This window comes from Geotrypetes seraphini, chromosome 2 (assembly GCF_902459505.1).
Source record: "Geotrypetes seraphini chromosome 2, aGeoSer1.1, whole genome shotgun sequence".
Classification (NCBI taxonomy): Eukaryota; Metazoa; Chordata; class Amphibia; order Gymnophiona; family Dermophiidae; genus Geotrypetes; species Geotrypetes seraphini.
Genome location: NC_047085.1, coordinates 66517507 through 66539955, shown reverse-complemented (window position 1 = coordinate 66539955; position 22449 = coordinate 66517507).

Sequence of the window (22449 nt, the reverse complement as noted above, 5' to 3'; positions counted from 1 at the left end):
TTGGAAGGAAAGAGGAGGTTCTGCTGTTGGGAGATTTCAACCTGCCGGATGCGGACTGGAATGTTCCGTCTGCGGAATCGGAAAGAAGTAGGGAGATTGTGGATGCCTTTCAAGAGGCTCTGCTCAGACAAATGGTGACGGAACCCACAAGGGAAAAAGCGATATTGGATCTGGTCCTCACAAATGGAGAGAGTATCTCTAATGTTCAAGTGGGTGCTCACCTGGGTAGTAGCGATCATCAAACAGTTTGGTTTGATATAACGGCTAAAGTGGAGAGCGGCCGTACGATACTTAAAGTCCTAGATTTCAAATGTACGGACTTTAATGCAATGGGAAAGTACCTGAAGAAAGAGCTGTTAGGATGGGAGGACATAAGAGAAGTGGAAAGACAGTGGTCTAAGCTGAAAGGAGCGATAAAAATGGCTACTGACCTTTATGTGAAGAAAATCAATAAAAACAAGAGAAAAAGGAAGCCGATATGGTTCTCCAACCTAGTGGCTGAGAAAATAAAGGCGAAAGAGTTGGCGTTCATGAAATATAAAAAAACCCAAGAAGAGGAGAGCAGAAAGGACTACAGGGTGAAACTGAAAGAAGCCAAGAGAGAGATACGTTTGGCGAAGGCACAGGCGGAAGAGCAAATGGCTAAAAATGTAAAAAAGGGAGATAAAAATTTTTTCAGATATATTAGTGAAAGGAGGAAGATAAAAAATGGAATTGCTAGGCTAAAAGATGCTGGGAACAAATATGTGGAGAGTGATGAGGAGAAAACAAATGTGCTAAACAAATACTTCTGTTCTGTGTTCACAGAAGAAAATCCTGGAGAAGGACCGAGATTGTCTGGCAAAGTTACACGAGAAAATGGAGTAGATTCTGCGCCGTTCACGGAGGAGGGTGTTTATGAGCAACTTGAAAAACTGAAGGAGGACAAAGCGATGGGACCAGACGGGATCCATCCCAGGATACTAAGGGAGCTCAGAGAGGTTCTGGCGAGTCCTATTAAAGACTTGTTCAACAAATCTCTGGAGACGGGAGTGATTCCTGGGGATTGGAGGAGAGTGGATGTGGTCCCTATTCATAAAAGTGGTCACAGGGATGAAGCAGGAAACTACAGGCCGGTGAGCCTCACTTCAGTTGTTGGAAAAATAATGGAAGTGTTGCTGAAAGAAAGGATAGTGTATTTCCTTGAATCTAATGGGTTACAGGATCCGAGGCAACATGGCTTTACAAAAGGTAAATCGTGCCAAACGAACCTGATTGAATTTTTTGATTGGGTGACCAGAGAGCTGGATCGAGGACATATGCTAGATGTAATTTACTTGGATTTCAGCAAAGCCTTTGATACAGTTCCTCATAGGAGGCTGTTGAACAAACTTGAAGGGCTGAAGTTAGGACCCAAAGTGGTGAACTGGGTCAGAAACTGGCTGTCGGACAGACGCCAGAGGGTGGTGGTTAATGGAAGTCGCTCGAAGGAAGGAAAGGTGACTAGTGGAGTCCCTCAGGGTTCGGTGCTGGGGCCAATCCTGTTCAATATGTATGTAAGTGACATTGCTGAAGGGTTAGAAGGAAAAGTGTGCCTTTTTGCAGATGATACCAAGATTTGTAACAGAGTAGACACCGAAGAGGGAGTGGAGAATATGAAAAAGGATCTGCAAAAGTTAGAGGAATGGTCTAATGCCTGGCAACTAAAATTCAATGCAAAGAAATGCAGAGTAATGCATTTGGGGATTAATAATAGGAAGGAACCGTATATGCTGGGAGGAGAGAAGCTGATATGCACGGACGGGGAGAGGGACCTTGGGGTGATAGTGTCCGAAGATCTAAAGGCGAAAAAACAGTGTGACAAGGCAGTGGCTGCTGCCAGAAGGATTCTGGGCTGTATAAAGAGAGGCGTAGTCAGTAGAAGGAAGAAGGTGTTGATGCCCCTGTACAGGTCATTGGTGAGGCCCCACTTGGAGTATTGTGTTCAGTTTTGGAGACCGTATCTGGCGAAAGACGTAAGAAGACTTGAGGCGGTCCAGAGGAGGGCGACGAAAATGATAGGAGGCTTGCGCCAGAAGACGTATGAGGAGATACTGGAAGCCCTGAATATGTATACCCTAGAGGAAAGGAGAGACAGGGGAGATATGATTCAGACGTTCAAATACTTAAAGGGTATTAACGTAGAATAAAATATTTTCCAGAGAAAGGAAAATGGTAAAACCAGAGGACATAATTTGAGGTTGAGGGGTGGTAGATTCAGGGGCAATGTTAGGAAATTCTACTTTATGGAGAGGGTGGTGGATGCCTGGAATGCGCTCCCGAGAGAGGTGGTGGAGAGTAAAACTGTGACTGAGTTCAAAGTAGCGTGGGATGAACACAGAAGATTTAGAATCAGAAAATAATATTAAATATTGAACTAGGCTAGTTATTGGGCAGACTTGCATGGTCTGTGTTTGTGTATGGCCGTTTGGTGGAGGATGGGCAGGGGAGGGCTTCAATGGCTGGGAGGGTGTAGATGGGCTGGAGTAAGTCTTAACAGAGATTTCGGCAGTTAGAACCCAAGCATAGTACCGGGTAAAGCTTTGGATTCTTGCCCAGAAATAGCTAAGAAGAAGAAAAAAAAAAAATTTAAATTGAATCAGGTTGGGCAGACTGGATGGACCATTCGGGTCTTTATCTGCCGTCATCTACTATGTTACTATGTTACTATATATAGGTCTGGTAATTTATGTGCCTGTCCACTGTGGTTCTCCTGGTTGGGTGGTGAATTCTGTTGATAGTTGTAATAATTGGAATTGGGGAGATGTTGTTAGCTGCTGCTTTCCAGTTAGTTAGGAGCAGGATGATCAGTAGGATAGTTTGCTTTTGTTTTTGTGTTGTCAGTTTCATTGTGCACAATAAGGGTATGAGTTGTTGAGCGTGCGGTTGTAGGTGGTCCTATGGGTTGGAGAGGTGGTTTTTTGTTTTGGTTTTTTTTGGAAAAGAGAAGGAGCTTCGCAAGGGCAATTGGGGATGGAGTTGGCCTTCCAACTGCTTCCCTTGCGTATGCTGAGGTCTGGTCGGGTTGGGGCAGCTCCTGAATCAAACGGAGCTGCCTTGAAGAAGTGAAACATTTTTAGGTAGGGAGCGCCACAAGGGCCATTGGGGTGGAGTTGGCCTCCCACACCTGACCAACTCCTTCCCTTGCGGTTGCCGAGGTCTGGTTGGGTTGGGGCAGCTCCCGAGTAAAACGGAGCTGCCCTAAAGAGGAGAAAACTTCAGGGAAGCCACTGCTTGCCCTATATCGGTAGCATAGAATATTGCTACTTCTTAGGTTTTGGCCAGGTACTAGTGACCTGAGTTGGCTATCATAAGAATGGTCTATTGGGCTTGATGAACCATTGGTCTGACCTAGTAAGGCTATTCTTATGTTCTTATGAATGCATGCAGTCACCGATCATGTGGTCCAGCAGCCCCCTCCCTCCTTCCTAACGATCATCACCATCCAGGCATCTCCCTCCCTTCACCTTCATGGCGATTTTTAATTTTCTCTCAATAAGCAGCCGGAGCTTTGAAGTCCATGTGGCTGACAGAAAACTGGAAATAGGAAGTTGTGTCAGAGGAGGAGTTTCCAGCAGCCGCATGCGACTTCAAGGCTCCAGCTGCTTGTTGAGAGAAAAATAAAAATCACCAGCGAAGGTAAGAGGAAGGAACGGAGGGAGTGGACTGTGGTGAGCGGAAGGGAGGGATGGAGGAGGCTGCTGGACCACGCAAAGGGTGCTGAAGGGAAGTGGAGAGAGGAGGTGGGGATGAGAGGAACAAATGCTGAAGGGAAATGGGGAAGAGAGAGTGGGGAGATGACGCTGAATAAAAGGACATTATAACATTCTCATCTTTATTTTCCATTCCTTTCCGGATAGTTCTGAACATTCTATTTGTTTTCTTAGCTGCGGCTTTCAATGTATCCTCAATGATGAACCTAGATTCTTTTCCTGAGCGGTGACTGCTGATGTAGAACCCTGTATATGTAGCTATAGTTCAGGTTCCTCTTTCCCACATGCATCACTTTGCACTTGCTAACATTATGGCCCAGATTCTGCAAAGTGCGTCCCGATTTTAGGCAGTTGAAGGCATCCTACAGCTATTTAATCAGCCAATCAGGACGCACGTTTTTTAAATAAAAATGCTCCTCAGGCAGGCTCGCAAGAACCTAGGCAGCCCTACGCATCTCCCTATTAGAGGGAAAGATGCTTACAATGTAGGCTAGCAAAATGCTGGCCTACATTGTAAAGAGACGCGGCCACTATACTTATCGGGGCAAGGGATCTCCCTGCCGCGATAAGTATAGCGGCTGTGGCTGCCTTTTCCCCCCCCCCCCTATCACTAGCTTCTAGAGCCTGGGCCAATCAGGCCTTAGGCTCAGCAGGGATGGGCCAGGAAGGTGCGGGCCTGCCTCATTTCGATGAGGCGGGCCTTCCGGCTGGATGGCAGCAAGACCTAGCCAGCTGGCCAACAATTTAGAGGTTAGTTTGAGGGGGAGGTTAAGGGGGATCATCAGGGGGCTATTAGAGCGGGGGCGGTGTTAACATAGGGGGCATGTGGGGGGGTTTGGACTGGGGGCGTCCTCCGGCAAGAGGGGTTGGGCATCCTCCTGCCGGTGATTGGGGTGTTGGGTGGGCGGTCTTCCGGCAGGAGGGTTTAGGCACCTTCCTGCCGGCGATCGGGGGTGTTGGGTGGGCGACCTTCCGGGATTGGGCACCCTCCTGCTGATGATTGGGGGGGGGGGGCAGGCAGCAGCGGCCACTATACTTATCGCAACAGGGAGATCCCTTGCCGCAATAAGTATAGCAGCCACGTCTACTTACTACGTAGGCCAGCATTTTGCTGGCCTACATTGTAAGCGTCTCTCCCTCTACTAGGAAGCCGCATAGGGCCGCCTAGGTTCACCTAAGGCTCTTAGACGAGCTTAGGCGGTCTTGCGTGCCTCCCTAGACTCCCGGATGCACCTTCAATATAGGTGGCCAGCCTGGGGAGCATTAAAAAAAAAAACATGCGTCCTGATTGGCTGATTAGACAGCTGTAGGACGCCTACAGCTGCCTAAAATCGGGATGCACTTTGTAGAATCCAGATCTAAATGCCATCTGCCATTTTGATGCCCAGTCTCACAAAGTCCTCTTGCAATTTAACAACTTTGTGTCATCAGCAAATTTAATTATCTCACTAGTTATTCCAATCTCTACATCACTGATAAATATGTTAAAAAGCAGCGGTCCAGCACTGACCCCAGTGAACCCTCACTATTTACCCTTCTCCATTGAGAATATTGACCATTTAACCTTACTTTCTGTTTTGCATCTTTTAATCAGTTCTTAATCCATAATAGGACATTACTTCCTAACCCTCAGAAAGTCTTTCATGAGGTACTTTGGCAAATGTCTTTACCCACATGTTTATTCCCCATTAAAAGAAATGTAGTAGATTGGCGAGGCAAGATTTCCCTTGACTAAAATCCATGTTGGCTTAGTCTCATTAATCCTCTGTGAAAGCTTTTTGTTCCAAGTGGCACCTTTGATGGTCCATTATACACTACAAATACTATATTATTATCATTTACTATATAAATCTAGAGAGATCGACTATTCTTTTAGCAGCATCTAAAGATTTCCATGACTGAGGTTGGGTTTGATGCCTAGTCCTATTTTCTTTTATAATAAAGCCTTTATAAAAGTACATTTCACATAAGCACCCTTTTGTAAAATTATCCCCATGACAGTAATTTTGTTAAACCTTTTCTTCATGTCAAGCATGTTTTACACATAGTAAATGGCTCATCTAAAACTGATGATATCATGCATAAAAAGTAGGCACACCCAAAGATTGTTATAGGCAGATCAAATTGGAGTGGAGCAGGGTTAGAATTGTAATATATATGCACATTGCATATTACATAAAATCTCTGTTCTACCATAGGGACCTCTTTTATCTTTTAGCGTGGGCCAGTGATGTAAATGCTCTGATGTTCATTCAATTCCTATGAGCGTTGGAGCATTTGCCTCGCTAGCCCATGCTAAAATGCTCTACCACGGTTTGATAAAAAGGGGCCATAGTTATTAAAGGCACATAGATATGGCATTTATAAAATACACATAACTAAGTGCTGTTTTAGGAACTTTTAGGTTCCTCTTTGTGAAGTTATCCTCCACATGAACAAAAGGGCCCACATAATATCATTTTGTCTATGCTTTTACCTAAGGGCAAGTAGTAGAATTTTTGGAATACAGCTTGGGCAGGATTTGGATTTACATGCATAGTTTTGAATATTCAAATGTATTCATATACATATAAAAATTTCTCAATTAGCAGCTGTAACTATGTGGGGCACTTTTCAGTTGGACAGTTTTCAAAAAGGAATATATATGTGCACGTACTATCTGCACAAATTAGGTGGGTTGATACAAAATTACCCTTGTATTGTGTTTTTGTTTTCAAAGGCTTCTACTGATGCTGTGCTTAAAAACAATTTTACAATTGGGAGATGTACAGGTAGAGAGCTGCATGGAGACAGAAAGTTTACCCATCCCTACCTGTCCCTACTGGAATCTAATCCATTCCCACTAAGATCCATCCTATCCCCAATTGTTCCTGTAGGAGTCATAGAAACTTAGAAACATGATGGCAGATAAAGGCCAAATGGCCCATCTAGTCTGCCCATCCGCAGTAACCATTATCTCTTTCTCTCTCCAAGAGATCCCACGTGCCTAGGCCCTTTTGAATTCAGACACAGTCTCTGTCTCATAGTCCTCTTAGGTCTTAGATGGGCTATATGTTTTTTTTAAAATAAGTAAATATTTCCTTCTGATTCCAAAATCCCCCTGCAGTTTATTGGGCAGTATCTACCATTCAACCAATGAGTGTTCTAAGCGTCATCTGATGTTCTGAGCTGCCTCACTGGCCATTCCAAGTCTTGTTCTGATGCTCCAATTGCCTCACTCAGTGCATTCCAAGCATCATTCTGGCATCGCCGGAGATTTTTAACTACACTCCCAAAGGAATCCTGCAGAAACTTTTCCCATTCCCAGGAGAATCTTGTTTCAATTTGCTTCCATCTCTGCAGGATTCCCATGATCCTCATTTATGTGTGTAAGTCTGTAATGTGGAGCGGCATTTTAAAAAGGACATTTAAATTGGAATTTAATATCCAAGTTGGGACATCTGAACTTCTGCTAGAATCTCAGAACAGGATCTTCCAGCGTAGAATCTGTTCTATAATACATGGTGACATGAACCTTCATGTGCTAATGACATGCAGTATGAACATCCATTTTAATAAAATTAATGTCCAAAAGATCAGTTGTAGAAGGCATAGACATTCATATGCTAAGAAAATAAGAATAGCCTTACTGGGTCAGACCAATGGTCCATCTAACCCAGTATCCTGTCTTCAAGTACCTAGCATATAGACATTTATGTGCTGCTAGAACATAACCGTTATGTAAGCCATTTTAGAAACATATGTCTATTTCTCCTGATGCTTTTACGGAGACCAGTATCCCTTGCCAGTTTTGCTTTTCGGGGTGGAGGAGAGGGCACCAACCATTGGGGAATGAATAAAGTGACCTTCCCCAATCCATCCAATGGATCATTACTCAACCGCAACATCTGGATGTCCTATGTAGCAGGTCTAACTCCCAATGTCCACTTTTATGAAAATAGACATTCATTTATCTTCTGAAATAGAGAGCAAACTTTTTTTTTTTTTTGGGGGGGGCCCATTCTAATCCTGCCCAAAATACACCCAGACCATTCCCCCTTATCATTTGGACATTCTTCAGTTATAGACATTCATATTCTAGCTTTGTAGATTTGGAACTTAGATGCCTATGCATGATAGATGTCTAATGCCAGGTTATGCATGTCCAAAATGCAAACACTGCTAAAATAAGCACCTTTGTGATGCTTGGAATACATGTGTTATTAGAGTTTATTTATTATGTGTCCAGTAATGGAGATCTATTTAGTTATTTTTATATTTCAGATGTTTTCCCCTAAGTTAATGAGGGTTAGACTCTTTTTTTTCTTGCCTACTTTTATATTAGGATGGCTTCCATTCAGAAAATGGAAGTGTATGTGTTTTACAATCATTTGGGTTAGAGAATACTCCAAAGATCAGGATCTTCTGCTGCTAATATATCTTATCCACGAGGCATACCACAGGGATAGGACTGCAGGATAGTTACTGATTTGATGTTCGATATTATTATTGTGTGATTGTTTTGTACAATAATGGGATATTAGAAATTAAGTTTGCAAACTCATCCTAGAAAAAGTACTACATACCTCATTGCTGTATATCACAAATACTCCCCTTGGGAAGCTATGCACCGATGCCAGCATCTAGTCCACCCTTCAAAGCAATTTTGGAACTCATTTTCTGGAATGCCCATCAGAGCTGCCGTTATATTATCCTTGATGTTCTGAATGTCATCAAAATGTCTTTCTTTTAATATTTCCTTTATCTTCGGGTAAAGAAAAACGTCATTGGGGCAGATAAGTAAGTAGGAAGGGTGTTTCAATGCAATTATTTGCTTTCTGGCTAAAGGTCCCTTACAGACAGTGCCCATATAGGCTGGTACATTGTCGTAATGCAAGAGCCATGAGTTGTTGGCAAAAAGTTCAAGTTGTTTTTGTCTAACTTTTTCACACAGCCTTTTCAGCACTTCCAAATAGTAAACTTGGTTAACTGTTTGTCTAGTTGGTACAAATTCATAATGAACAATCCCTCTGATATCGGAAAAGGTTAACAACAATGTTTTGACTCTTGCTTTGGACTGGCAGAATATTTTTGGTTGTAGAGAAATGGCTTCCATTGTGCACTTTGATGCTTTGTTTCAGGGCCATATTGGTACGTCCACGTTTCATCACCAGTGATAACATGGCCGAAAACATCATCTTGCCTCTCCAAAAGGTCTTGGCAAACTTCGACTCTCCTTTACTTTTGTTCATTGGTGAGCTCCTTTGGGACCATTTTTGCTCACACCTTTCTCATGCCAAGATTTTCAGTTAAGATTTTCCTGTTTCTCTGTCGATGTTTATTTGGTCTGCTATGCTTCTCACAGACAGCTGACGATTTTGATGCACAAGTCAATTAATTTTTGCAATGTTTTCATCAGTTCTACTTGTTACTGGCCTCCCTGACCTTTTTTGTCATCAGTTACACTTTTCCCCCTCAAATAAACATTTAATCCATTTGTACACTGCTGTTTTCTTCATGGCATTATCCCCATATATTTGGACTAACATGTCCCTGATTTCACTTCCACTCTTGCCAAGTTTAACAAGAAATTTTTCCCCTCCTTTACAAAGCCATGCTAGCGTTTTTAGTTCAAGAACATATCTGAGCTTCACCCTACTAGAAAGGTAGTAGAGGTGTACTCTCTCCTTGCTTTTAAATTAGATCATCTGATAAGATGGAAATAAAGATTAACCTATATACATACATACTCAAATAAATAAAATGTGTTAGCTTTGATTGGACTAACCTAACACTAGCATAATTAGCTTTTAGGAGTGATTGATTTTAAGAATCATTTACCCAAATTATATGCAGGTAAAATGTTTGCACACAAAACTGAGAGACAGCAGAATATTTCACAACTGGGTGCCTTCATCCAGTGGAGCCTAAGTGGGGAAAAATAACTTCTAAAAGGTTTTTTTTTTTAAGACTTGCCACACATATACTGCACTTCCTACACTTCCAGTATTGCACCATCATGCAATTTGTACTAAGCTTACAGAATTCAACCTCTACAGGAGTTGGGTTTGCATCCTGCAATCCTTGGAGAATACCTGCTACAGGTAAGTTAACTTAGGGTTCCTTTTACAAAGCTCTGTTAACAATTCCAGCACGGCAAATGAATGGACTTCATTTCAGTTGCTGCTCTGGAATCACTAACTTGGCTTTGTAAAAGAAGCCCTTGTTTTTTTCCAAGGATTAGCAGGATAACAAGTCCTCAGATCAGGATTTTTTAATGATAGGTTGCCCTTTTAATTCTGAAGGGACAAACTGATCATACTATATGGATAGAAATTCCATGTGTGAAGGGAAGGAATATACAGGTAGGGTTTATACTATCATTCCCTGGGACAAAATGAGCAGACTGAAGAGATTAGGAAAGCTGGCAAAATGAGCAACAATATAGTAATGGGTGATTTCGATTACAAAAAAATGAATAGCAAAAATATACTTAGGCAACTATATGGAAGGCCAATATTACTGCCTAAAACACCCAAAATGTTTTTTTAAAAAACCAAAAAGATAGTATTTTTTAAAAAATATAAGGAAGTGGAGAAAAAGACCTTCAGAATTTCTTTAAGGTTTAGAACAAAAGTTCATCTTTCTTAAAATCAATTCTTTTAATTTCCAGACTGCCTTTGTTAAAGAAACACACACATATACAAGGTGAGAAAGGTCTGTTGATAACAAAAATATTGTTGTTAAACTGTTTGCAGGCTCTTCCATTCTTTCCTCTTATATATTAAAAGGGCAACCTATCGTTTAAAAACTCCTGATCTGAGGACTTGTTATCCTGCTAATCCTTGGAAAAAACCAAGGGCTTCTTTTACAAAGCCAAGTTAGTGGTTCCAGAGCAGCAACTGAAATGAAGTCCATTCATTTGCCGTGCTGGAATTGTTAACAGAGCTTTGTAAAAGGAACCCTAAGTTAATTTACCTTTAGCAGGTATTCTCCAAGGATTGCAGGATGCAAACCCAACTCCTGTAGGGGTTGAATTCTGTAAGCTTAGTACAAATTGCATGATGGTGCAATACTGGAAGTGTAGGAAGTGCAGTATATGTGTGGCAAGTCTTTAAAAAAAAACAACTTCTAGAAGTTATTTTTCCCCACTTAGGCTCCACTGGATGAAGGCACCCAGTTGTGAAATATTCTGCTGTCTCTCAGTTTTGTGTGCAAACATTTTACCTGCATATAATTTGGGTAAATGGTTCTTAAAATCAATCACTCCTAAAAGCTAATTATGCTATTGTTAGGTTAGTCCAATCAAAGCTAACACATTTTATTTATTTGAGTATGTATGTATATAGGTTAATCTTTATTTCCATCTTATCAGATGATCTAATTTAAAAGCAAGGAGAGAGTACACCTCTACTACCTTTCTAGTAGGGTGAAGCTCAGATATGTTCTTGAACTAAAGGTGTTATGTACAGAAAAAATTAATATGCTTGTAATATTAAAATTTTACATTTCAAACAAGTACAGTATGCTTTCTCTCTATTTGTAGGAATGCCAGACTATTTGCTATGGCTCTGATTGAATCATGGAATATGATGGCAGATAAAGATCATAAGGCCCAACTGCTCAGCCCAATTTGTTTTTTGGAGTCATGCCATAGAACCCAGTTGATCACTGGCTTTCCCCTTCCTTCTTCACAACTATGGAGATATCAGATACATAATAATAATAGGTATAAACAACATACCGTACATGATGCATTACAAGGGACTGAGGACTAGCGCTGGAAGGTTATAAGACCACCAAAAGGCTTATCATCAAAAGGTCATCCAGATTCTCATGGTCTGCAACTCCAATACATTGAATTAGTTATAGGAAGGGTGCATAATAGATATTAACATGTTACAGGTAACACCTTGCCTCACTCTTTTCTTAGAGTTGATCTTGAATATTGTGGATAGGTGACCTTGTAAATAGATACTGACAGACTTGAACAAGCTTACATAGCCACTAAGGGACAAAGTTCTGCTGATGTCATAAGAACCAAAGGTTGAATGTTTTGTGATGTCACCAGAACCTCAGATTCATGCAGACTTGCAGTTTTCCTGGTTTTAATTTTCTATAAGTAGTAAACAGTCTTTAGTAGGTATGTAGTACTATCAGTTTCACTTTTATAATCTTAGATTAATGCTGGCCCTTAGATCTGCTGATAATCATAACAGAGAACTGAATAACTATTAAAATTATATAAACAGTATGAATCACTTTTACTGATACTTTTATGTCAAAGAGTTTTTAGTTTTTTTTTAAACCGCTGTTTTATTAGTTTTTGGTCCGGTAGCATTTTCATTTGCTTTCTTTCTCTATGACTGTCACCAGCTTGACTAAGGACGTCCATCTTATGTTTCTCTCTGACTACAATGCACTTGCCATCATCCACAAAGTCAACCTTGTCAGATGAGACAGTGTAAAAAAGTCTGATCAAATAATTCTTAAAGTAGTACAGAAACCTAACTGATAGCATCCTGTATATTAAATGTATTTAACTGATTCAAAACTCATCCATCTTGAAACATGCTAGGTACTAAGCATAAGATATTAAATGTGCAATATGCACTGCCAGCACAGGCTCAATCAAAAACTTAAGAGAAGGAATAGGCCTCAGAACCCAACTCTTGCCAAGCAAAGATATGGCTAAAGGTATAGAGGGTAGCGAACCTCACTGGCATAAAAAATCTCCTTAGTCAAGCTCTGTGCTGTGCAATCTGGTAACAACAAGATAGAAACAAAATTACTTATCTTCTATGATATTGTTTAATTTTGAAGGTTAAACTTTGAACTCCAGAAACTACTCCTGTGAATGGAAGCATATATGTCATCACCTATTATAGGAGGACGAGACACCACAGTACTTCATGCTCGGTTGTCTTCTGATCTTTGGCATAAAAACTTCCCATTGGAACAAATTTAAACATAAAAAAACAAACACACAATCCGATTCATTTAGTGAAATCAATATAATGTTAAAAGACTTATGGAACACTTCTAAGACAATGATGGTCCATCCAACAGTGGCCAGGTTTTGCACTGCTACCTCAGGGACTTTTAAGGACTTTTTCTGTAATACAAATAAGACAAATAAATCTATGCCAAGTTATCAATGTAATTTAACACAATTGTTTTACACCTACTAAGTAAAAGACAATCATGATCTCTGCAGACACTAATATAACAACCCAGCATCTTGCTAACATTAACAACTAAAGTTAAGCAATCCTCCATTGCCCCAGGTACGTTAAATAGATTGCGAGCCCACTGGGACAGAGGGAAATAATTGAGTACCTGATTGTAAACTGCTTAGATAACTGAAATACTTTAAATAAATAAATAAATAAAATAGTGCAGCATTTGACTCAGTCGATCATATTTTGTTGATCAACAAATTGGGTCTAGGTGGATCTGTACTTAATTGGTTTAATTTTTTTAGTAAACAGGAATTATATAGTGTGCTGAAGGATGGAACCTTTTCTAGGAGCTGAGCTTCTTTCTGTGGAATGCCATAGGGCTCTTCTTTTCCTTCTACACCTTTTAATATCTTTTTGAATACTCTGTAAAAAGTTTGTCAAAGTTTGCACATTATCCTACATTGATATATATTTTTAATTAATTCTGTTAAGTTCAAAAACAGAGAACATTTCAGCTAAGATCACTGATTGCATGAATAGAATTGGAGATTTGGCTTCTACTACTAAATTGAAATTGAATGCAAATAAGACGAAGGTTCTTTGGTTTCATAATTCACTATCTTCTGTTCCTTCATTTCTTATTCTACAATCAGGTACTACCCTGTAAGTAGATAAAACGTCTAAATTTTTGGGTATTCTTTTAGACTATTCTTTTACATTTGAAGGTTAAATTTTTAATTCATGGAGGAAGATTTTATATATTATGAAGAAACCTAGGATTAGTGAAGTCATGCTTTTTTGAATATCATTTTGCACTGTTGGTTCAGATGTGCTATCTCAACTTGATTACTGTAATTCTTTATATTTGAACATCAAAATTTATCAAAAAAATTGCAAATGCTTTTAATTTTTGGTCTAGAAAACTATGAAAGTATTGCATTAGCATATAAGAATCTTCATTGGTTATCGGTTGAGAGGCAAATTAAGTTTAAAGTAACTTAGTAGATGATGGCAGATAAAGACCTGAATGGTCCATCTAGTCTGCCCAACCTGATTCCATTTAAATTTTTTTCTTCTTTGCTATTTCTGGGCAAGAATCCAAAGTTCTACCCAGTATTGTGCTTGGGTTCCAACTGCCGAAATCTCCGTTAAAACCTACTCCATCCCATCTAAACCCTCACAGCCATTGAAGCCCTCTCCAGCCCATCCTCCCCCAAATGGCCAAATACAGACACAGACCATGCAAGTCTGCCCAGTACTGGCCTTAGTTCAATATTTAATAGTATTAGCTTGCATAATTTATCATATATTACAGGCCGATTCTTCAGATAATCTGAAGACAGGATTATAGAGATGGGGAACCCCTACAGGATGTGGCAGAAACCTTAAAAAAAAAAAAAAAAAAAGGTTATTCAGATTCCCCTCCCCCTTTTGCCATAGGTTGTAATAGCCTTACTCACTGTGATGTGCTCTAAGAAACAGCTGGATCTGTGAGAATCCCTGCCTCAATCAGCCAAACCTCCAAACGCTGAGCTCTTCGGGCTTCCAATCAGACTTATCCTGAATCCCCGTGGAATTGCGCATGTGAAGGGGGGGAGGGGAGAAACAAAATCTCAGCTGGCATACTGAAGAGCCCAAGCCTCCTGCAGATGCCTAAAAGCCTGCACTCCAGCCCTTGTGATTCAATAGGCAAGATAAGCTACTAGGGATAAGGACCCAGACCTCCACAAAGTTTTCTGTATGCTGGCAAAACAGGTCCCCAAGAAATTAATCTGATGGCTGCAGCCCCAAATCTGCTTTTTTCCCACACTGATAAAGATTTCCCCTGCACCTGGGAGCTGACACCTTCCAACTCACATACAGAAGGAAAGAGTGAAGAGGGCAACAGAGCCCTTTGGAGAAGAGTTGAAGAATCCATTCTCTTTCTGCACAGTTCATAAGCACTGGGAGCATACCCTACTGTCCAGAATGACACACCTATTACACTAGAATATGTTAGAGAAACTTCTAGAAAATTTAAAATATTTATATGTGAATGTAAAACTGTGCCATTAAATATATGTAGAAAGATTTATGTTTCATATTAGAACATGTCCCTTGTAGCCCCCAAGATTAACATAGAAGCTACAACAGCGGGAGCAGTTTTGGATAGCACAAAGTTTGAATGGAATGATGAACTTGTTTTATTTTTTGAGTGCTTCTTTTTTTTGGATTCTGAATGAAACCTTGAAAATTCTAAGAACTGTTGACTGTATGTATGAATGGTTAGCATGTTTTGTTGAGAGTTGTTGTTTTTTTTTTTTTAAACAGGTGAAAAGAGATCCAATCACACTGAAGTAAAGAGCTGGATTGGTTTCTCTGAGTTTTAAACAGTTGTACAACACATTGGGCCACTATATTAGTGTCCACAGAGGCAATGACAGTCTTCTGCTTAGTGGGTATTACACAATTGTATAAGATTGTATTGATAGTTTGGCACAAATTCATTGACAATATCCAATTTGTATTACAGAAGCGAAGAGATCCTTAAAAGTGCCCGAGGCAGTAGGGTGGTCCAAAAAATTAACACATTTCATTTGTCCACAAGGCTAATTTTATTCCTTTATACAAAAATTAAAAACACACAAAATTGTACTTAAAACAAAGTTTAGAGGTCACCCCACCTCGCTATTTTTTTTTTTTTTAAACTACCACTAAGCTTAACAGTATATCGTACTTCTTGTGCATTTGACATATAATCAATGGTCTATGACATAAGAACCACCTTTTACATAGAAGGAAACTTCTTTCAGTGTTTGGCCACTAGCTAAAGAACAAATTGCTTTTGTTCTTCATCTTTTGTTAAAGTATTGTATTTTTCAATTAGGCTTATCCCTTATTCCACCACATCATTAACAGTTAGTTTGGATGCCTGATTCTAAAGTTCCTTGAAAACTGGATTGTCAGTCCACTCTGTGGGATGTTTCTTCTAGAATATTTTTGCTTCTGTTGTTCCTCCTTCAATTAGGAGATCAAAAAATGATTGTGCTCTCTTATAAGACTTTCAAAGGTCACAGGTTTTGTTTCATCTGTACACATGCGACATAGTGATGTGTCTGCCAACAGTGGACTAGAGAGCTGCACGGGATCGGGGCAACGGGAATCCTGCAGGTTCCCCCTTTGGGTCAAGGGGATCCCGTGGGGACGCCCCCTAGGGTTGCGGGATTCCTATGGGGTTGGATGCACTCGAGCCGCGAGGCTCGTCTTCTGTTCCCTACCTGTCCTGCCGCAGCATAAAGCCGACCGGAAGTCTTCCATGATGTCAGCGCTGACGTCGGAGGGAGAGCTTAAGCAAAGCCCTCCCTCCAACGTCAGAGCTGACATCAGGAAGACTTCTGGTCAGCTGTGTGCTGCGGCAGGGCAGGTAGGAAAAATTCAAGGCAGTGGCGTACTAAGGGGGGGGCGGTCCACCCTGGGGCAGCCTTAGCGGGGGTGCAGAGCCGGCCAGATCCCCTTACCTTCATGGTGCTTTCCCCCGACCGACCGACCGACAACAGGCCTGGTCCGACAAACCTCCGTGCCCTGTAGTCACGAATCTAAATTACCTTCTTACAGTAGCTGGATTCAGGGCAGGGAGGTTTGTCGGACCAGGCCTGTTCTGTTATCAGTCGGGCGGGGAAGCGCCCTGAAGATAAGGGGCAGGGAGGGAAAAAGGGAGGAAAGGTGGAGTGGAGAGGAAAAGACGCTTAAGGGAAGTGGGTAAAACTGAGGGGGGAGAAGGACGCTGAAAGCACTGGGAAAGACAGAGGGGGGAGAAGGACGCTGAAAGCACTGGGAAAGACAGAGGGGGAGGATGCTGAAAGCACATGGGAAAGATGGGGGGGAAGGACGCTGAAAGGACATGGGGAAGACAGGGGAAGGACGCTGAAAGGACATGGGGAATATGGGGGGAGAAGGACGCTGAAAGGACATGGGGAAGACAGAGGGGGAGAAGGATACTGAAAGCACATGGGGAAGACAGACGGAGGAGAAGGACGCTGAAAGGAAATGGGGAAGAGAGAGTGGGGCGAAGACGCTGGCAGGGAAGAAGACAGAGATGCCAGACTATGGGGGGAGCGGAGGGAAGAAGATGGGTGCCAGACCAATTTGGAAGAGGGGAGAAAGGGAGAGGCACAGTAAAAGAGCAAATGGAAGACGCAGAGAGAAGATAGATAGTGGATGGAAGGAATTGAATGAGAACATGAGGAAAGCAGAAACCAGGCAACAAAGGTAGGAAAAAAATTATATTTCTATTTTTTTTTGCTTCAGGATAAAGTAGTATATTAGTTGTGTTGATAAAAATTTATAAACATTAGAGGCTCTGGTAGAAACCCGTTTACAAAGTATGTATTCTTCCCAATATTTCCAAATTAATAAAGTCTCTTTGCTTATTTGTAAATGGGTTTCTACCAGAGCCTTTAATTCAGTAGCATAATTAAATGAAATAACTATTTCTGAAGTTTATATGGATGGGCGGGGATGGAGGGGATTCCTCACGGGGACAGGTAGGGACGGGTGGGATTCCTCACGGGGACGAGTGGGATTTCTGTCCCTAAGCAACTCTCTACAGTGGACACTAAGTTTTGCACAATTCATAGTTTTGTTTCTGGTGCAATTCTGTCATCAAAAGAGGCAATTGCTGGTAGGTGCTCAGACAGAAACCATACGGTAGATGTCTGGAAATGGCTGAGTGCCTTGTTTGTAAAAGATTTATTTGGATAGGTGTTGAGAGTAGACAGTTTCTTCAACTTCCTAACACAAGAGTCTGTGCATTGTGCCAGTATCTTGACTCTAATCCAATACCATCCTCACGGACTCATGCGCCAATTTATAGCTTTCTGGAAAAGGTTTTCTTTCATCATATTGATAATTGACCAATCAAAGAGCATCCAGTTCACATGGCAGTCAAGAAGTTGATAGCTGACTTCCCAAGGAATCAATTTTCCGGTACAGATCACAAACTAGACACCACCATACAAACTAATCATGCACAGTCACCTACATATACAACACACAAGCAAACAGTGCATGCTGGGATGACCTCTAAACTTTGTCTAATCAAGCTGAAATTTGACATGAGTAAGAAAAACCAAGTGGATTAAAACAAGCCTCATGGAGAGGAGATTTGACAAAGATGATTTTTTGTATACTACCATGAATCACTCTACTGAGGCAGTGGTGTGATTACTTCAAAACACTGGCCCACTATTGGAGTGTTTTAAAATGAGTGGGTAATATCTGCCAAGCACGTTGGTGCATTTGGTGGTGTTGAACCCTGGTGCATTCAGATAAAACCTTCCACATGAGTTCCTACTTACTGATGTAACACTCTGTTTATAATTTCCAACCATACATTTGGTACAAGGGGCTCAGTTAGCCTGAAACCCTTCAAGTGTCTGGAGAATAGAGAAGGTCTGGTTTTTGGAGTTTCAAGTCATTTTGACCCCTCTCATTAGAGTAAGGCTCTTATTTCCACTATTGGATGGACCATTGTTATAAGATTTGTAGAACAAAGTGATGTCAATAAGAACTTTTTTATTTTAGATGTTTAAATACATCCTATAGGAGGATTTTGTGCTGATTAGAAGACATCCAAGAATTAAATAATGTGGGTCTGAGTCTTTTCCTTTTATAGCAGTGGTCTCAAACTCAAACCCATTGCGGGGCCACATTTTGGATTTGTAGGTACTTGGAGGGCTGCAGAAAAAATAGTTAATGTCTTATTAAAGAAATGACAATTTTGCATGAGGTAAAACTCTTTATAGTTTATAAAACTTTCCTTTAACAGTTAAGAGGAAAGATATATAAACTATAAAGTTTTACCTTATGCAAAATTGTCATTTCTTTAATAAGACATTAACTATTTTTTTTCTGTGGCCCTCCAAGTACTCTATATATTTTTTTTTTTTTTTGCAGCCCTCACATTTAAAGTTTAATATCTTTTCTTTCTCAAAACTGACACATTTCAATCACTATATTGAAAATAAAATCATTTTCCCTACCTTTGTTGGCTGGTGACTTTATTTTTCTGTGCTTTTAACTATGTTTCCAGGGCCTTTTTGTCCTTTGACTGGTTTTCTCTCCGTCTTCACTTTCTGCTTTGAATCCATCTTTGGAATTAACTTAATATTCAATTTTTCTGCTTTCTTTCCAAAATCTACATTTCCATGTCTTACCTTCCCTTCCTATCTCTCTCTTCTTCCGTCCTATTTCCATGATCTGACATCTCTTTCCTTCCTTTTTCTCTCTCCCTCCTTTCCTTCCTTTCCCCTGATCTGGCTTCTGTCTCCTTCCCTCCCCCTCCATGGTCTGGTATCTCCTTTCCTTCCCTTCCTCCCATGAACTTGGCACCTCTTGTTCCTCTCCTCTCCCTTCTCTTCCTTCTCCTTCCTTCCTTCCCTCTCTTTCCCCAATTGGGTGCAGCAGCATTTCTCTTCCCCCTTTCCAGTGCAGCATAGGCATTTCTCTTCCCCCTTCCCTCCCTCTCCCTTTCCCTGTACAGCAGCATTTCCCTTCCCCCTTTCTTGTGCAGCAGACATTTCTCTTCCCCTTTCCCTCCCTCTCCCTGTACAGCAGCATGTCCCTAGGGTCCCCCTTTCCTATGCAGCAGCATTTCTCTTCCCCTTTCCCTTCCTTGTGGAGCAGCAGCGTGTCTGGCCGGCTCAGTCGATCGTTCCGTTCAAAGCCGCGGGTGGCGGCTCCTCGCGAGATCCGCGCTTGTGTCTGAAGCCTCTCTGATGTTGTGACGTCAGAGAGGCTTCCAATGCAGGAGTGGATAGTGTGAGGAGCTGTCACCCGCAGCTTTGAACTGAACGATCGACTGAGCCGGCCAGAAACACTGCTGCTCCACAAGGAAGGGAAGGGGGAAGAGAAATGCTGATGTGGATGGCGCCAGGAGCCGCCACCACCGGCTGCAGCTTTGACTGGAAAAATCAACTGCAGCAAGGGAGCAATTGATTATCACATCCAGATCACGGGCTGCAAAATAGCCTGCGGGCCGCGTGTTTGAGACCGTTGTTCTATAGGTATCCTATATGCTTCTATTCATGTGAAATTTTTTGGAGTTCAATTTTTGAAGATTTTAAGTTCTAATAAAAAGCTCCAGTCCTCTTTTGGTGATATTGTATTCTTATCAGCTTATAGCAGGAATAATTAGTTGCACTGCTATTGGTACCTCACTGTTTTTGACAAGAACTGATAGGTTTTGCTGTTAAATTTGTAATTGCTTTGTCATAATAATATACCTATAAAAATAATTATATTACCAATAGATTACTATATATTTCCAAAGTGTGGCCTTCTCGCATATTGCAAGCAAAACCTTTGTGAGAACCCTTTTCTTTGTTTTGGGACAACTTTAGGGCAAAATTGCACTCCCACCTAAACAAGACAAACCAGAAACTCTAACCAGAGTAATTAATAGCTAATTAGCTTATCAGCTAATCACCTAAGCAACTCTATAGAACATTTTGAAAACCCTGATGCAGGTGTATTGCCAAAACACAGCTTTAGATGCTAACCCATCCTTGGAGGCTGTGTGCTTTTTCATTTGGTTTCAAATGCAGGATCAAGGCAACTTTAAGATGATTCTGAGGAAAAAGATGTCTTGGTTGTATGACATGATTTGTAGCTCATACAGCTAATTAATTTTAAGGTATTGAGTCAACAGCTTGTTTCTTAAGAAGCTGTGCCCTTAGAATACGAGGCGGTGTTGAAAAGTTCTCAACCTAACCAACCAACTGCTGAGCATTATTTTGCCATCGTAGCTGAAAGAGTTATTTTATTAAGTGCCAATTTACAGAAACAAAATTCTATATTTTAACATTGTTTCAGATCATTGATTGAACCTTATCTTTTCAGCACCCCTTCGCACTATACTTACCAAATACATATTGAGGCTTTAAATTTTTTTATTGCCATTGCCATCGCCATCTGAGGGGGAGGTGAAGCAGTTAACATTCTCAACAGTGGGATATGGGTTAAATGGATCCCTTCTGGCCTGAACATTTGTCTCAGCTGAAGGCCCAAAAAAGAAACACAACAAGGAACAAGTCCTTTTAATCTACTTTGTACAGTTTGTCCATAAATCCTTATTTCCTTGTACATTGGGCGGAGGTCAGCTAATTCAGTTAACTGATGCTAGGTTCCTTAGGATTAAGCACCAGATGAAGCTAGAGACTAGTGGAGTGTGTCCATCTACAAGCATATAGAGACAGAGTACTGATTTGCATTCTAGCTTTTTGGATGGCAAGCCTCCTGGTCACTTAGGGCAATGTTTCTCAACCTTTTCATGCCAAGTACCCCTTAAGCCTAACAAATACCAACCGAGTACCCTCACCCAAGCTCTGCCCCAGACCCGTCCTAACTCCAAAGACCCCACCCCATAATAGTACTAATTGTAATGCAATTTCTTCCATCTATTTTTCATATACACACAATTTAATCTCAATACATAATGGTAACCACAAAATTAAAAAACACAAACCACACTGTACTCACAAAAAATGTTAAATTATTTATATTCATTTTTTTTTCCAAAGAGGTCAAGGCAGATGACTTTAAAATATGCAATAAGTAACAACTATAGAAAAAGACATACACTTCTCCCTCCGTATTTGCGGTGGATGCGGGTGGAACATAGCTGCGAATATGGAAAAACTGCAAATAACATGTTATTTGCGGTTTTTTGTAAAAGCCAGTGTTTTTACTATTGAAACCGTGAATAACTTTTCAACTGTTATTTGCGGTTTTTGGAAACAACCTTCTTTTATTATATTTTGTAGTTCTTATCCCTTTCTCCTTTTACTCATGTTTTGTTAAATATGTATTTAGGATTTTTTATTCTTTTTTAAATTAATTTTTAAGGTCATGTATAATTAATGTCTTAATTTTTATTTTTTATATTGTAATATTAATTATTTCTATTTATATATATGTATGTTCATCGCTTTGAAAAAAGACAAAGCGATTAATCAAAAATTTTAATAAACTTGAAACTTGAAACTTATTATTACTATTGAAATTCACAATTTTGGGGGAACTACAATATTCATTGCACAACAAAACAGTAGTGTACAGTAATAATCTCAGGGCAAAAAAAAGTTGAATACTGGTTTCTCAACAAGGAAAAGAAAGTTCAATATTGAGAGTTCAATACTGGAATACCTGTACTGTATACAGTACAGTACTAAAAAATACTCAGGCAGTGTCTTCATCCTCATCGTCCTGTACAAGTACTGCAGGAAGAGGATAAGTGAGCACCAGGGGCCTCCTCAGGTAGTGGAAGTGGGTCTTCAGTAGGAGGAAGACTAAGACGAAGGGGATGCCTCCTCATGGGTGGAAGAGGTGGATTGTGAGACAGTGGATGGAGAGGCAGTGACTAGGTATCTTTTGGAAATACATTGCGATTTCTATCTGGCTCTTCTGCTTACCATTTTTTTATATATATTTTTGTACGTAGAAATTGCTGCTTCTGCTAACTCCCTCATCTTTAACGCATATACCATGGATGGGTCGATGTCATAGAAAAAGTCAATCGC